Here is a 17,174-nt window from a genome sequence, read left to right as displayed (position 1 = left end):
GCGTTTAAAGTGGGAGTGTCGTAAAGCCACTCCGCCTAGATCATTTTACAATAACTAAGCACGATAGTTCGGGAAGTTCCAATAGTTAATTAACATGGTTACATATGGTTTAAGAGCTCCTCGTGATTTTATTTCTTTCCTTTTGATTAAAACAAGGGACTCCACTTGAGGATTGATTGTGACCTTATAACTTCATCGCTTTATAAGCATTACGACGCCAGGAGTCATCAATGTTTATGAAGTTTTAACAGCTACTGACTATATATATATATATATATATATATATATATATATATATATATATATATTTATATATATATTTATATATATATAGAAATATATATATATAGAGACTATATATATATATATATATATATGTGTATATATATATATTTATGTATATATATATATTTATATACGCATAGCCAAAAATCAAAACAACAAAATCCTTTCATGACTCATCACCTTTCATTACTTTATACAATTCATGTTTAAACTGACCAAATAACAAATAAAATAAATTGCGAAGCTGTTATTCATTTGCAATATCTTATCCTAATGATGTTCTAGGTTTAAATTGGAGCCATGCAGAGGGATATGTACTGGATTTCTCAACGAGATCGAATCATGAATGAGATCATTCATATAAGAACGAATGTAACCCGCAAAACATATGGTCACCTAAGGTTCTGAACTAAAGACCACGGATTGGCGACCTAGTTAAGGTCACTTAAAGACGTTGCGTCCTGTTGGATTTCCCAGGACTGATATGATGATGATAAGAACTTTACTCGCTAGATCATTTTAGTCATTTTATATTAACATCTAGAAGGTTAAAGGTATATCTGAAGTTTCTTCTTTTAACCGTTTTCCGATGAATAATCTGCATTAACGGACTCATTATACATTACAAAGTTACCTTTACATTTATTAGAGTAACTTTATACAATTACCGTGTGCAGACACCTTAAAACCGGCGCCAACTTCGAAAACTCAACGATCCAAGAAACAGTTTATAATAGAATAGGCTGCTATTAAACGTATTAATACACCGTGACGTGGGCCTAATTAAGATCATAACAATTGATATGCGTGTTTAATGATATACTTGTTTATCATATTAATGAGTGAGCAAATCAAATTCGCTGCACTGTTTAGGCAGGTCTCGTCTAATTTTAACGAAACCCATCTCTTAGACTCCTATCGTTGGGATTTATGACTTCCTATCTGATATTACGCATCTTTATTTGTTACTATAGTTCATTACTATCCCGTGAGTTGTAACCTAATGCCATTTTAGAGTTATGAAGGGTCTAAAGCCTTGTATCTTTACGTCACATTGTTTTCTTCTTTAGGAATATTTTATGAAATTTTTAATGTTGAGTGAAGATGATTGTATGTTCCGAAGATTCTTGGAGTTATCTAGAATGCTTAACCGGCTTAATCGAAGACGAAGTTAACCAACAAAGCCTCCTTCGATATTTAAGGTTTTTTTTAGATTATCAACAGGGAATACAACAAAATATTATTAACATATTATAATCGCTAATTATCAATACATCTCCATTTATAGGAGGACATACCAAACCACATCTTTTATGTTAAAGTTATGTTCTTATATACATCTGACAGTGCGTCTGAAATTTACTTTTCAACTCTGTTAATTTGTTGGTTTTGCATCAGGTGGAAAATTCATTGTTATAATTTTCATAACCATGACATGTTCATCGCTTTGTTTTCAAATGACACTGTTTTTTTCTCATACGAATTTAAAAAGGTAGTATTATATACAATGTATAGTATTATATAGAATCGAAATGTTAATTTCGATTCTAAAACTGAACATAAAAGAGAGGTTATCGTCGACTGTAAACATACCAATCCTCAAATTCTTTAGACATGTCACCCGTAATGAGGACTCAATAGAACGTTTGGTGGCGCAAGACAGTGTATAGCAATCTTTTCGAGGGTCTGCAGCAATATAAACAGTTATTGTAAAAAGTGTCACTAAAAACTGAGTAAATGAATACACCAAACACCTTGGTAGAACCGACCGGAACTTTACCAGGACCAATCTGACAAGAGTGCACGACTTAGAAGATTATACGCAAAATCCTAGTGCCTTAAGACTGAAGACTGAAACAGTCTCTCTCTTCAAGCTCAGCGATCTAGGTAGAGGACTATACCCGGGATTTTTCCACAAGATGGAATCTGTAATAAGGAGCTCCTTAGACGAACAAATGGACATAGACCAGAGCAGCAGCAAGCCACATAGCGCGCAAAACAGTTGAAGGTCGGAGCTTTAGTTCAGAAGTATTCAAGTCTTCGCAGTAAGCTGAGTTACAGAGACGATGTTTTTTATAAAGTGTATTTTAAAGATTACCCTTGTACTTAATAAATAGAAAATATACTATTAGGTAGTTACATGACAAATTGAACGTTTTTGTCTGATTATGTACTTTCCTTTATCCAATATTGTTTCAACCCATAGACGCCTCACTGCAAGGCATAGGCGTTTCTTTAATATATCTATCATAATCGAAACGCTTGTAATATGGTACGAAGAAGACGTTGTAGTCCATCCTCTGGATGCTTGTTTTTGAGATGTAAATCCTATATATTTAATGGACAGAGTTTTCATTACATGCTGGAATTTTATTAATTCAAATTCTGTCCCTGGAATCGAACCCGCGAATCACGATTGCATAAAGAGAACAGCTCTACCGTTGCATGTGTAAATATATATTATAAATATGTTGCGAATATTTGGCTTTATTTTTAAAAAAATCAGTTTCGGACGGGAATATTTTTTTTCGAATAAAGGAAACCGGTGACGCAATTTCCTGCTGAAATTGTTAACTTCCCCTCCGGTAACTGAAATATGTCGCCGGAATCGATCAGGCTAGCGTCGTCATATTATATTATACAATTTTTTTTTTCTTATTAGTTGTCAGAGGCAGACAAATCTTGCGAACTCTGTTTCGTTTCACATAAATCACGCGAGGGGGATGGCAAATTATGATTTACGTTTTCGTAACCAATTTGTTATTTTTACCAAAAAGGAAGGAAATATTAAATAAAAAATGTATGTGGGTATACTTTTTTGTTTTTTTATCTGTGCATGTTGCAAGATCTGTGGTCCTCTGTACCGCGATCAAGGGATTCGTCGCGGGACTAAATGCAGTTGAGCAGGTTACATCACAATCTTTTTCAATCCTTATAATTGTTTGGTGTCATATACAGGAAGATTGGTAATTTATAAAAGCTATAAATGGTGAACATATAGGCCATTTGCTGGAAGCTTCTGGCGGTAAAAAGTCTGCAGGAATAGATAGTTAACAATATTAATTTTAATATGTAGTAATCCGAATTTTAAAAACACTTTTTATTAACTTATCATTAAGTTATTTATTATTTCTGAAACTATTAATTTTAGGACATAATCTGCAATACATTGGGTGACAAAAAATCAGTTATACATTATCTTGAAACCTTTCGTAACTATAACAAACCATTGAGAGACTTACAAAGTACTTGACTTAAAGTTAATTACGCTTATACTAGTGAAAAGTAGTTGCAATGTTATACAACGTCACAGTATTTATACTATATGTGTTCTACGAACGGATTTCACCTACATAGAGCACATGGCTGATACGTAGGCAAGTCCGTCACGTGTCGAGCCCCGCAGCCACCTGAACAAATTGAAACGACAATGAGCAAATCATTAGAGGCTTTGTTTTAACATGAGCTATTGTGTAATCGTGGTTTATTCCATTAAAACTAAAAATATCTTTGGATTTACGTAAGTGAATGAAGGGTATACTCGTAGACCGAAATAATTAATTATGTTGTATTTCGATTTCGAAATAGTTATGATTGAAAAACTGTTTGAACTTTTTATATAAATAGGAGAAATGTTACGTATATATATATTTTTAAGTAATTTACAAATTGAACTCTTCGATCTATTCAAAACAGGCCTTTAATTTTTTCATGGAGACCCTATTATGGTGCAAAAAACGTAAAGCGTCAAAAATAATCTTAACCTAACTTTTCATCTTTTATTTTTTCAACTAGGCTTTCACTGCTATCCAAGTTATATTCGTAGAGTTTGCTGATTCGAAAGAGCAGATCGCAGAGGGCACATAGCAGGTCTGGCGCTGCACACGTTCAGCGACTTCCTGCAACCTTATCTATGTCGTGGGTTCACTTTAGTGGAAGGCCTACCGCTATTTATATATATATATATATATATATATATATATATATATATATATATAAGTAGTATAGTAATAATAAAAAAAACTCATATATATATATAAATATATATATATATATATATGAGTTTTTTTTTAATAAAAATACAGTTATAGGAAAAAAAATGAAAACAAAAATATTAAAACTGGTATAAACGTGAGAAAAGTAATTTTTCGTTTATGTAGTCTAACAAACGGTTTAGAAACAATTAACTTGAATCATTTTTAAACTTTTTTTAAACGTATATTATCGGGTTAGGTAGTCGGCATATGATTTGCCACATCAAAACAGAACAGTAAGAATTCTGTAGATCTGCCGAGCTCGGTTTTATAGAGCATTGTCTTCGCGCATGGTATATACATAGAGTAGTTAAAACCGATTGTTTTTAAAATTAAAAGATTAATATTTCAGTCGATAAATATCCTCGACTTTTCAAATCAAATGCTAGCGAACTATTTTGTTCGGTGTAATTAAATTTGTCCAATTTATTGTGGGCAGGCTATATTGTTATGCACAACAGTGGACGTTTTTTCTGTTGAAATGATGATGATAAAATTTATTATCAATACATGATTTTTTTTCTCATTTAAAGTAAAGAACCAAATAAGATTTAACGGTGTGTGAATATTTGATTTTGTGCGTTTGAATTTGTCGGCATATCTATGACCATTTGACTCACTGGCGTCGCCGAGACGATGTGTTTGGTGCATGGACAATTTTTACAATACAGAGCTATGTACTGCCGCCGGAAGAGTCGACGTGTACATGTCTCATTACAAAGGAGTATCGCACAGCTCCCATGCATTCCTGGCCGAGTTTGTTGACATCGGAAAGGTGGGATGCGGTTGGAATACGTGTTGCACAGACGCCGGCCAGACGCACGCTGACGCCATTTTTAAATGCCCCTTCCTGCCCGTCAGGGCTGCCAACTGTTTCATGTCAATTTAAAACAATAAAAATAACGTTTTGAATTTAGAACTTTACATTTTTAAACCCACTAACGACTAGTTTTCGAAATGTCGATTAATTTTAATTTATTAGTCGGACGTCCAAGGTGGACAGATGATCTTTTTAAGGCCGTCGAAGAAAATATTCGGGGAGGGCTTATATCCAACAACGAATGTAATACGACTAAATTAAGAATGACAACGATCGCTAGAACATTCGAATTTAATTTGAGTTTGGTATTGATCGCAAATAATAAACATTCAACAGAAAATGAAGCCAACGAATAAATAATATTTGATTACATAGAACGAGACCAAACTGTTTGATCATAAGTTAAACAATGATTAACCAATATTTTAAACCACTATAATCTCAAATCATTGCTGCTCCACTTTAATACGTGTTGATATAAGTCGAAATCCGATTTGTCTTAAATGATGTTACCTTTTTTTTTCTAATTCTTTTTGGGGCATTGCAAGCTGAATAGAAAGGGAATAATAGTGTGGTAAAGAAAACATCTCTACTGTAAGAGTCCATTTATAGAAATTTTTCGTAAAGAAGTAATTATGATAGTACATAGTCGATACATACTTGATCATCTTGCAAAAGAATATAATATGATAATATGGAAAATAGCTATGTATATAGCTCTAGGCCTCTTTTGTAGACAACTGTACACGATTCTACAATGAAGTCCTTGAATTATCTAAATAATCAAATAAATAGGGTTGGTGTATCTGTTTGTAATCTAAAATTAACCACTTTTTACCACTTAAGTCATATACACGATACATATACCAAAATTACATTTTAAATTTTTTTTATCTATCTGTCTTCCGGCTAATCTCTGAAAGGGCTGAACCGATTTTGACGGGACTTTTACTGGCCGGTAGGTGATTTGATGATTTGTTATTTATAAGGAGTACGTACCTACATTTAATTAAGAAAATTCTTAAACCAAAAAATAATTAACTAAATGATTATTTTGTTAAATTTCACGCGAAAGTCACAAGCATAGCTAGTAATTCAATAAATTCATTTATATATTAAAAATGTGAAATATTTTTAATTGATACCAAAGCTACAATGTCTTAATGGATATTGTGAAATTGATTACAAAAATAAAACCAGTCAGAATTTGAAGACTCTTCCTGAAAAGAAGAGAGCTACGAGTGTTCCAACGCATCTTTCGAAGGATTCCAATGTAGTTCGATCTGGTTCAAGTTTCTATCAAAATGGGGTTCTTCTTTAGAAACAAGTGAATACTGTGGATGATTCTAATTAGATAATAATGTTAATTACCATCATTATTATATTTGTTTTCGCTTTGGAGAAGAACTCCACAGCTATAACACCTTGCGAAGCAGTACATTCAAAAATAAAATACATTCAAAAATAATAAGTTGAAAATCAATAAGTGTTTTGTTAAAAGTTCTAATATTGAATAAAGTCCTCGTCAAATATTGATATCGTCTTGCAATATTGATATGAATTCATATTTACAAGCGATAAATCTGTATGAAAGTTCTGTAAGGAAAAAAAAGAGAGAATTTCATTAACATAATCTAGTGTTATGTTCTTGTAGTTTTTAATTTCATACTTCTTTTTGCTAGTAGCGAGATGAAATTGTTCGTCCGTGCCCTTGTGATGTGTCGTAATTAAGTCCTATAGAAGTAATTGAATGCGTTTTGTTTACAAATCTATATTTATAGGAATTAAGATCTTATATCTTACAAAGTCGTGTATTTGTTTTGTACAGATTTAAAATAAGTTTTTCGTATAACTGGCGTTCGTCTTGATCCGCATAAATACGTAATATGGTGGAAAACGTTTAAATCGCAAAGCCGGGACGGATTTAACTGCGCAGTAAATCCTATTTGTTTCAATAAATATCTGATGTATTATGTAATGTATTATACAGGGAGTGCTTTTAATTTATTTATGGCCTGTGATATGAATCTCGGTGAGCTTGTATTTTAATGAAGCCACTGTTGGATATCTTGTCACGTTTATTCGCAGGGCTTTTGCTTCGTGAGTTTTTTTATATTCGTGTTACATTGGAAGCGATTCTAGCGGGACATTTGAAAAAGGAATGCGTGTACACAAAGTACCATCTGTTATAAGTCACACGAGGTTTCCGATTGAATTTCGAACGCGATTTCCGTATTAACTTTGCTATACTACTTCTTTTTAATTTACAATCAATATTTGAATTAATCGATAACAATCTAATAATGTCTAGAATTTTTTTTACAAAAATAATATCAGGGATAAGCCGACAGAGTAAGAGCAGACATATTGAAGGCTAAAGGGTCTTGAAGCAGATTTCCCAATATATCTATATCCATTTATATATTAACTTCATAGCGAAAAAATTCACAAAAAATTTTAAATATCTTAAGAAAAAATTTTCGAAAGAAAACTTCGGAAAAATGTTATTAAATTCGGACCTTAATTTGTGCCCTCATTTGTAATTTTAGTCTTAATACAAGAATGTCCTGTTGTCACTTTCTATTTATCTTCTCATTACTTCTTGCTACAACCCATCTTTCACATTATAATTAGAAATATATTAATATTTACACACTAAAATATTGGGATTAAAATTAATGCTGTGATTAAACTCATTACATTGTTAATGACTATATACTTTTTTTAATAATACTACTGGACTTTATTACTGGATATCCCGATAGGCTTTTTATACTGCCAGAAGTAATTGGCTTGTCATGTTTCAATAGAAAAAATAAAATAATGAAACATATTTCAGAGTGTTCACTTTATTTATCGAATAAATCTGAAGTAAATAAATAAATTTTGTGACCAATGCCGCTGATAAACAACTCAAACTTGCAAAGCTCAAAGCGATCTGTCAAATGCACGAAGTTCATTGCGAACTGTCAGATGCACAGATTAAATTTAATTTTCAGAAATTTTAAAAGTTTTTATTAAATTTCTGAGAAATATTGTTATATATATTTATAATAACTATTTATAATTATTTTTATAATGTATTGATAAACTTAACAAAAGAGATGAACAAATGACCATGGGATGAAATAGGGATACATTTTTACGTATACAGATTATATTAAATTTGTACAAATCGACAAAGTTACTTCAACGTTTTAGTTCAACCCTACGAACAAATTACTATGTCTAGATATCAAGATCGCATACATATATCATCATCTAGTAATTACGTCATTTCAAGGATGTTAGGTCACTTGCTTCTAGGACACTAGATTCAATTCTGGCCACGTAAAGGAAGTAGCGCTTGTTGTTTTTTTTCCGCTTTTCGGCTTTTATGTGAGATTGTTGAACCGCCGTTCATATGTATTGAATTCAGAGGCATAAAAAACTAAGAAATATTGATAAAATATTTTTATCACAATCACTTCATTTAGATATTTTTTACAAATATTTTTAGTTATATTTTAACTTCATTATGTGATTATTTATAGACATTATATAGGAGTATATGTTAATACCATACATAGTTACCGACAAAAGAATTTTTATGAAGTCTAGAGAAAGGTATAACAAGTTTATCTTCATTTTTAGTGTCAACCTATTTTTACATCGCTGTTTTGATTGTCATATATCTTATATCGGCTTTGTACCAACAAAGTAATTTCTTTATTAAACTATTGTAAAGAGTCCGTAAATCTCATATTATATCCTCTGTAGCACAAAAATTGTGTCAATGTAAGCAGTATTACCGTAAGCCGTACCGTATCGAACCCGTACAGGTAGCATCTTGGACATAATGCTGTCTGAAATGACATGATCTGTGTGAAAATAACGAAAATAAACTAATAGAGCAGTGCTAACCTGAAAATTATTGTGGTGTAAAACCGTAATAAATGTAATAAAAGAATTGAAGTTAAGGTAAGCTATAACTCGTCAAATAATACAATGAGAATGAAGTGATAAAAATGGATAATACTAGGATAAAAACCGTTACATTTTGGGAATTCAGTTGAGGGATGAAAGGATGACAAGAATACCAAAGGAGTAGAAGATTTTTTGACGCATGAAAGGAAAGAATAATAAAAAAGGAGAGATACTGTAAAGAAAGAAAGAAGAAAACTGTAAATGAAGAAATAAATTTAAAAAAGATATTATACCCAAAAATGTAAAGTTCCTGTCCCAACAATATGATAGGACGAACGAAAGGCCTCCCCAAAACCGGAATCGATTGTAAAGAAGTCGCGTATTTGCACCTGACAAGTTAAAAAATCGAAATACTCTTTTTCAAAATCTGATAATAGCAACCAATCGAGCAGGGGTTGGATATTGTCGTGTCGGAGTACTAAACTCGATTCGAGTAACAGTTAACCCGGGGTCTCTATAACAAGAGAGAGATAGGTACCTCAAAATAAATCGTAAACGTGTTGTTATTTCACATATCTTCCATCATCTACATCATTTCAATTGTTACACATCCTCCGATGGACATAGGCCTCCCTACGGATTTCCAATAAGGTCAATTGAAAGCCTACATCTAACGTCTTATATCGACGTCCACCATGCTGGTGGACTTTCTACTCTACCTTTACCGTTACATGATCTTCTAGAACCTTAAAGACTCTAAGGCCATGTCTTGTTCATATTATGTGATCTATACACAGCCACTTTAACCTATTAATTAGCATGGCATTGTCTGTTTTCGTTCGTTAACAGATTTTTATATTCATTATTAGATCTCGTAAAGAAAACCTGGGTAAACCGCTACATGGTTCATTGAACAACTGTGGTTTTGATAATGAGGTGAGATACGTTTCAAGTCATCACTGGTAACGCACATTGGTCCTAGACCACCGCCTTAAGACACTGAGTGATATTAGATGACTATAAGTCACATTAATTAATAAGAATGTAATGATTAGATTTTAAATATATTAATTCTATGGAGTACTGCCTTAACGTGTACCTCTTTTATAAATTTAAATGAGCTATTCGCTGCATAACTTAATCTGGTACGACTAAGATTACTAGATAAACTGTGTTTATTGTTAAGACCCACTGCTGGGATGGTATTATCTTAACAGTACGTATCTATGACATCATCGTACGAACCGTAGATGTCTTGTTAAATGTGCTAAATGTATTTATTGTACTATCACGGCGTCACACAATAATTTTCCTTACCGTACCGGTTTGATACAAATGAATAGTTCAAACAAATTTCACCTGCTGACTATGTATACATTCATGTTTATATTAACGCTCTGCGCATTTTTTTTGACCTCACAGGCCTTTTGAACGACAGTACAAAAACGGCTTTTATGGTATCTTGGAACACACAGGTCGTTTATTTTCTTGTGGAACTGGAACTTAACTATTTTCTAATGATATTTACGGGTTTATTAAATTTAGCTTAGTTAAAACTTTCAATAAGTAAGGTCTAAGCTTCCTAAGAGACTCGACATAAGTCGTCACCTTAAATATTTAATCTGATCGGAAGTTCATCAAGTTCCGAGCTCTTTTGGGTGAACACTCTTCAAAAGAAGAAAATAGCTTGGTTTGTCACATAATACGTATTTAAAATCATTCCATCTTTACCAATTAGCAGAATAATATTTTTATTATTTAACTCTACTGTAATTATCTGATTTCGATTGTGGCCCAATCGTAATTATTTCAATAGAATAAATGACCGCTAGTGCCTTAAAGTTATGGCGTGAAGATCACAGACTGGCAATTTCAACGTAAGACGTACTCCGATGAGGTATACAGATAGACGGCTTTTTTAAGGTGGAAAATCTATGAGAGGGGCCTGTATTCAACTATCGATGGAAATAATTGCACTGATTGAAGTAAGAGTAAGTAAGAACGGCCAAGAAGGCATTTGGCGTTTACTTTCGTGACATTTCTCACTGTATTTCTTACTATATTCTTCATTTGTAGTTCACGTGGAAATACTTGTAACTTGGTAATGGTTTGTTACATCGTCGTAGGGCACCGTTAGAGATGCGTATGTAATTTAAATAGATGTTGCGCGGTTGACATTTGGGCGCGGCGGCCTCGAGGTCGCGTCCGCTTGGAGGCTGTCCGTGTTTACACGACACATTCACACGCGCTTGCACCGTAGGGCCGAGACACGTGATCGAACGCTTTACGGAATGCGTCCGTATTAGTAAACACTGTGGTATTGAACGATAACGTTGCGTATTTCGGCTCTAATATTAGCTTCTTTATATAATCATATTCATGGACAACCTTTTAAAATTTTTGGATTGGATACAGATGAAAAAGCTTTAAAGGGATTAATATAAAGCTTTTTTTATGATACACCTTATCTAAAAATCGATGGTTTCAGAAATAATAAATAACGTAATGATAAAGTAGTAAGAAAATGTATTTTTATAATATTAAACTCGCATTTATTATCTTCTTTTTCGCTGATGGATGCTCACTGCAAGGCGAAAGCTTCCCTCAACGTTTGGCCTTGCGCTGCCCGCATCAAGCGACTTCCGACGACTTTAACTATGTAGTAAGTCCACCTAGTGGGAAGCAAACCCACGCCTCGAAAGCCTTCGGCCCCAACGGCCGCCAGTTGTATAAGCAATGTGCCCAGCCTAACTTCAGACGAGTAATTCTTCAAGCTATATCATTGATATTGGTTCTTTTGCGGATCTCTTTTATTAAAAATTCTGATTATTATGTACTAAAATTAATTATTGTTTACTATCTGTACCTGCTGACTTTGTACTGCCAGAAGTTATTATCGATAGATCAATAGATAAAGTAAATTAGTGTAATACATTTTAGAATGATCAATTTATACGGGGAGATTCGAAATAGGTTTCAAAAAGAAATCTTTTTGCTGAAAATTTAGTTATATATTCACACATTAAAGCCTTTTTATCGATAATCAATCATCTTGTAAACGCTAACGTAGACTTCCGTTAACCAAACCAACTCGAACTATCTGTTGTGCGACAAGAAACAAGAGAAACTCTATCAATGGAATATAAAAAGGGAAAACGATAAATGAATGTGTTAACCAATTTTCTTACGCGACTTGAGTTAAGTAGGCGCGAATACCTTGCTGGCTGCGCTTCAACAATAAGCGAGGTGGATTCCCATGGCGTCAGCTCCCACGGCCCCGCATGGGAACCGAATTGGTGACATACTCGTGTGGCCTATGGGTTAAGGTCGGTCTTATGTTACTTATCTATTATTTTCGATAATTATTATAATAAAAAAAAAACAATAGTCTAGAGACTACAATGGTCCATACAGCCAAGGTAATCAGACAATAGTTGCTCACAGGCTTTTCGACATTTATAGCCTCTTACGCAGAGATTGCTTAGTAGAGCTTACTTATCGTAACTTAAATCGAGTGATATCATCATCATGATCATGTAAGGCATAGGCCTCCACCAAATATCGTCACAATAACGGGTCTTAACGTCTCCGCACTAAGCGATTTCCTGCGACATTCACAATATTAGTAATAAATAAGAAACAACAGTGACTCTGTGTCTACCGGCTAGTTGTGTCTACTCGAGAACCTTTCGGCTGCCCCGTCGACTGTCATTTCATACGTACGTTATTCGAGCTACGTCGTTTAGTTCTTTTGGTCCCAAAAGCTTGATTCAAAGTGGAAAATATTGTAATAAATAATGGCATCATTATTCCGTATGACATAAAAATAGTTTTTGTGTTTCATTAGTATTAAAAATAGCTGTGATAGCAGATGTTTTTTTATTATAAAATTCTCTTATATGTATATCATGATAAGTACACAGATGACCTTCGTTCATCGGAATATGCTTGGTGCAGGCCGCTTTCAAACGATCCTATCGTAGAGCATCGACGAAGCTTCCCATGTCCACTTGTGGACATGCTTTTGCTAAGTAAGAAAGGACCAATATTTAGCTACTTCCGCACATGCATTGGTAGTCGTGCAACAAAGTGCACCGCCCGCCAGCCCGCTAATAAATGCGTATGTGGCAAACAATGCGAATCACACAACTGCCACCGCCAAATCACTCAACACGTGTTTCACCCCTCCACGGGGCATCTTCAGGAGTTATGTTACACCGATTAGTGCCAAACACAGAGTTGACTCTGTTTTCTTCTCTTGACGTACTTAAGTTATCACTATAATGATAGAAGTTGGAAAATTAACACATTTATTGATGATTAATCTTTTTTCTTATTCAATCTCGAAGGTTAGTCGCTAACCTGAACCTCTCTGGACACATAAAGATGCCAAACAATTGCTAGTCGGAGGTGATTCTCTACAAACTTCAAATATAAAAACAGTCTGAGATTCATTTGCGTAAGAATTATCGCAATTACTTGTGAATTCATTATTTTAAATATAATTTTTGTATACTTATAAATATCACCATTTGCAATATCATATCTTTCACAATACTTTTAAACCAGTTCAGATCTCTGATCACGAAGTTTTTGACAATATTTGGTATATGATAATCGCATCATCACCATTTCACACGTAGGGCGTATGTTGAATATGGGCGTCTCCCATAAATTTTCAACAAGACAATTGACAGTTGTAGTGACACTTATCACCAACAGTTATGATGTTTTTTTTTGGATTTGATAGTGATTGCGGAGGTTCTAATGATACATATAATAAAAATAAGTTTTACTCTCTTCCATTGTATGTTTGCGTTGTTACACAACGGGTTTCACTTGGTGATGATTCATCGTAACACTACAACGTGACAGACTAAGAGTTAAGCTAACTGAGTTATGTAAGGTCAACAATGACGCATTCGCGAATAATTAATGTTTATTGTAAACACGCGAAAGCTGTGTAAACTTTTAACGGGGGCCACGAAGAGGAGTGCTGGCTCGTTCGAAGATTGAAGGATACCACGAGGATATCATTATATATATATTTATTTATATTACTCATAGATGAGACGACAAAAGTTTTGTTACATATTCTTTTGTTAAGGTTTTGTTTCTGTAACTCTTTTGTGGGAAAACTCTTTTGTAAGTAAATATTACACGATTGATATGCCATATATGATAATATAGTCTAATCGTATGTGTATAACAATATCAATAAATTTAAGAAATTGCAATGAAATTTAGTTTAACTCTATAAATAACAGTAAAAATTTTCCGCTTTTCTCCAGGCTTTATAAAATTATCATCAACCGCGACTGCACCTGCGGCTACGGGGACGGCATCTAGCGCCCTAATCGCGATCAAGGTGAGCGATCCAAGGGACGATCCAGATCCTCTAGATTGCTGACTGGTCCACGCCGATGTCAAACATACACAATACTACACTACACACCTATACACAGGTAGAACTGGAGTACGAGTGTCCAGTGGTATTTTTTGCAAAGTTCAACCCTTCCGTTTCGTGAACTCACTATACGTGAAGATGTAAATGCCCCTGGGCTAACAGGAACTACTTCAACAGAAATAATGTTAATATAAAATTAGTTATTAATGTATATGTGTACGGTATTATAAGAGATTCTCATGTAACGTTTTCAAATTGTGTAAATAAATTTAAAAAGTTCATTATATATATACTTGTAAAGTAATATCGACTTGGGAAAAAATCGATTACTATACAATATTATTCGATTAAGTCCTAGATGGTATCTTCTTCTTCTTGAAGTGCCTCTCCAACTGGTGGAGGTTGGTTATCAGCTTCCTGCTCTCTTCCTTATTTTTGGTTCTGCGTAATAGCTCAGCAGCGCTGGCGATTCCGGTCCACTCTCTAATGTTACGAAGCCACGACTTCTTTCTCCCACCAACCTTCCTTTTACCAGCGACCTTTCCCATCATGATAAGTTGAAGGAGATTGTATCGTTGGTGTCGAAGAACGTGTCCCAAGTATGCGATTTTCCTTCGTTTTACTGTGAGCATTAGTGAGCGTATATGGCCGATTCGTTTCAGAACTTCGACGTTGGTCACCTTCTGAGTCCAGCTTATGGACAGCATGCGTCTATATGTCCACATTTCGAAAGCCTCTATACGCTTACGAAGGTCTTCCTTTATGTTCCAGGCCTCACATCCGTACAGTATAAATTTATAACTAGACGGTATATAACAACAATAAAACTTTTTACTTTGTAATGTATTATTGTATTTTTTTTACTCAAAGGTGCTGCTTGATGTACTTGCGTAAGTAAACGTGAGGGCTCCAAAACGGTAATCCGTAACACACCGTCAATTGTCTGCAGTTCGAAATGTGCTGGGCTTTTTTGACATGAAATCTGAACAGCGTAATCGTGCTGCTTGGGACTCGAAGGGTTAAGGATGTTGTGACCGTAAAAAACTAGTCTTAGTTTGTTGTGCGAATTGTGGAGATACCTATCCGTCAAAATAAATAATTTTTTAATCTATTTTATATTAATACCACTTCCTATGCATAGAGAAAAAAAGTGATTTTGATTTGGTCTTGTAGATTGATCCTTTTAATGAAAATATTTAACGAATCGTCCGTATGTAGATCAAATAAAAAATATTAATTGTTTATCCAGAATATCTTTCAGTTACGCATGTAATATTTAATTTCCTTTACCTGTTCTTAAGTAAAATTTATACGAATCCAGGTATGTTAGTACCTAAAGGAAATAAGTGAAGATTTTTAACGAGAAAAGTAAACTTTGAGTTGCGAATAAGTGGAATTTAAAACAGCTGGATCATTAGCGATTTCTTTAGACCTGTATATTGTTTTGCTAATAAATTTGCAACTACCCGCAATGGGATATACAAACTCGTAAACCTTCGGTATGAAACTCTCGGTGTATTTAGCAGCAACATAAATAAATATGTAAACAGATTTATTTTCTTAGCCTGGGACTGTCTTGTAAAAATGTTCACAAGACTTCTGCATCCAACAAATATGTGAAACAAGCAAATAGTACGGTTTAAACTAAAAAATCAGGTATTGATTAGTATAGCCCATTCATTATTGTTCGTTGGTCTATTTGCAACCTGTAACCTTTAATAGAAAAGTTACTTCACAGTGACCAGTTGAAAGCATACTTCCAAACACAGCTGTTGACGGTTTGATTGGTAACGGAACGTGGATAGGTGGGCGGACAATTATGACTTACTGTATTTCTAACTCCAATGAACTGTAATGTGAAGGGTTCAATCCACTAATTATAAAGTCGATCTCAGAAGACCAGAAAATATTTGATTACGGCGTATGGTTAGGCCATCGGACAATGATATCCAGTTTTTTTCTTCTTTAAATCTAAAGATGGGTAATAAATAAAATAAAATTATTATTTAAATAAAAATATAGACACGTGGACACATTTTTCGTCAATTCACAAGTTGAAGAGTTAGTAAAATTGAACTATTTGTGTGAAAACTGGAGACAGTAACTAATGGAGAGAATCGTTGTCCATGGTAGGAAAGAATGGTATTATAATCAAAGGTTGCACAGCTATGGGACTGACGAATTAGGTAAGGGTTCCCGTGAAATTGCCTTTAAATGAAATACGTATAGAAGTACCACGGACTATCACGGGCAGGTAAAAGGGCTTTATGATGAGAGAAGACAAAGAAAGAAGATTTTTATTTTTGGCTTAGCTTAAAAATAAAATGCTGGCAAAATATTGTTAGAGTTAACAACAGTGTGAACATTTTTGCATTTTTATGGCCCACTCGCAACCCTAGTTATGGATGGAGTTTGGAAATAAAAAGAATAAAACTATAGATGCATAGATACAATTTTCATCAATTCACCTAAGTTGGAAAATTTCAAGAATCAACAACATTGAATTATTCGACTAAAACTGGACAGTAATGTAGGGTTAAAAGTAGACATATTGCTTCTAAATGATAAGCATATATGTAATACGGTATTTTTGCAATACAAAAATCTGTGTTATAAAATATGATTATGAATATGCTATTCACTATTATTACTAAACTTAAAAATTATTGTAAAATTAAGATAAAAAATATTTTAAAAAATTACGAGTATGGTTAATTAATTT

This window comes from Battus philenor, unplaced genomic scaffold, assembly GCF_028537555.1.
Source record: "Battus philenor isolate CCGP_79_NKW_IND1 unplaced genomic scaffold, ilBatPhil1.0.hap1 SCAF_16, whole genome shotgun sequence".
NCBI classification, from domain to species: domain Eukaryota; kingdom Metazoa; phylum Arthropoda; class Insecta; order Lepidoptera; family Papilionidae; genus Battus; species Battus philenor.
The sequence above is the reverse complement of the archived record's forward strand: the minus strand, read 5'-3'. Positions refer to the sequence as shown.